Source organism: Carlito syrichta, unplaced genomic scaffold (genome assembly GCF_000164805.1).
Source record: "Carlito syrichta isolate Samal-C Ts95f unplaced genomic scaffold, Tarsius_syrichta-2.0.1 Scaffold300972, whole genome shotgun sequence".
NCBI lineage: Eukaryota > Metazoa > Chordata > Mammalia > Primates > Tarsiidae > Carlito > Carlito syrichta.
This window is the reverse complement of record NW_007245068.1, coordinates 27678-29596: the sequence shown is the minus strand read 5'-3', so window position 1 is coordinate 29596 and position 1919 is coordinate 27678. Positions and strand designations below refer to the sequence as shown.

The following is a 1919-nucleotide window of genomic DNA, read 5'->3' as shown; positions in this document are numbered from 1 at the left end:
CAGGCGGGTCTCGAACCTGTGGACTCAGGCAATCCACTCACCTCAGCCTCCCAAAGGTGCAGGATTACAGGCTGAGCCACCGAGCCCGGTGGCATTAAATATCTTATGTGGCATTCAATACATTAAATACTTTCACATTGCTGTAACCACCACCACCATCTACTTCCAGGCCTCTTTTCATTTGGAAAAATGGAAACTCTGTCCCCATGAAATAATAACTCTCCACTCCCCCTCCCCCAGCACCTGGCACCCACCATTCTACTTTCCGTTTCTATCAATCTTACAACTCTAGGAACTTCATGTAAGTGTAATCATATGGCATTTGTATTTCTGTGACTGGTTTATATCACTTAGCATAATGTCCTCAAGGCTTAAACATGTTGCGCATGTGACAGGACTTCCTTCCCTTTTAAGACTGAATAATTATCCGTTGTATGGATGGATCGCATCTTGTTAATCAACTCATCTGTTTGGTAGACACTTGGGTTGCTTCCATTTTTGGCTATTGCGAATCATGCTGCTATGAACATGGGCATACAAATATTTCTTGAGAACCTGGTTTTATTTTTAAAATTTCCAGCCTGGACAACATAGGGAGACCTCATCTCTACAAAAACAAAAAATCAAAAGATCAGCCAGGTGTGGTAGCAGGTGCCTGTAGTCCCAACTACGTGGAAGGCTGAGGTGGGAGGATTGCTTGAGTCCAGAAGGTGGAAGCTGTGGTGAACCATGATCGTGCCACTGCACTCCAGTTTGAAAGACAGAGTGAGATCTCAACTCGAAAATAATTTTTTTCTCACTACTTTTTTTTTTTTTTTTGAATCAGAGTATCACTCTGTCACCCAAACTGGAGTGCAGTGGCACACTCGCAGCCACTGCAGCCTCGACCTGCTGGGTTCAGGCAATCCTTCCACTTCAGCCTTCCAAGTAGCTGGAACCATAAGTCTATGCCACCATGCCTGGCTAAATTTTTTTTATGTATTGTAGAGACAAGGTCTCCCCATGTAGCTCAGGTTGGTCTTGAACTCCTGAGCTCTCACCTCCACCTCCCAAAGTGCTAGGATTACAGACATGAGCCACTACACCCGGCCTTCTTTTTTTTTTTTTGAATCGGATTCTCACTCTGTCACCCAAGCTAGAGTGCCATGCCCACGTGAGTGGCATGCCCATGGTCACTGCAACCTTGACCTGCTGGACTCAGGTGATCCTTCCACCTCAGCCCTCCAAGTTGCTGGAATCACAGGCATGTGCCACTATGCCTGGCTAATTTTTTGATTTATTGTAGAGATGAGGTCTCACCATGTTGCTTGGGTTGGTCTTGAACCCCTGAGCTCAGGTAAATCTCTATCCTCTGCCTATCTAAGTGCTGGGATTACAGGCATGAGCCACTGTGCTCAGCTCTCACTATTTTTTAAATTGACTAAAATTATGTGTGTGTGTGTGTGTGTGTGTGTGTGTGTGTGTGTGTGTGTATATATATATATATATATATATAAAATATGTGTGCTGTTTTGAAAAATGGATACGCAGTGGAACTGCTGAGATCCTGTTTTTAATTCTTTGGGGCATATGCCCAGAAGTGGAATTGCTGGATCATCATGGTAACTGTTTTTAATTTTTGAGCTAGCTAGGTGCTTGTAATCCCAGCTCCTCGGGAGACTAAGGCAGGATTGATTGAGGCCAGGAGCTTGAGATCCACCTGGACAACAAGGTAAAGCCTTGACTCTTAAAAAACAAACAAACAGCCGGGCTCGGTGGCTTAGCCTGTAATCCCTCTCCTTGGAAGGCCGAGGTGAGTGGATTGCCTGAGCCCGCAGGTTCGAGACCCGCCAGGGCAACTTGGCGAGACCTCATCTTCACAATAAATCAAAAATGAGCCGGGTGTGGTAGCGCACGCCTCTAGTTCCAGCTACTTGGAA

The 1919-nt window shown here is 45.5% G+C and overlaps 1 protein-coding gene across 1 annotated transcript in view; it reads right to left on the bottom strand.

The window, feature by feature from the left end:
• PKN1 (protein kinase N1) overlaps positions 1-1919 on the bottom strand; it is a 30623-nt gene that overhangs the window by 14981 nt on the left and 13723 nt on the right. The gene's annotated exons all lie outside the window — the stretch shown is intronic.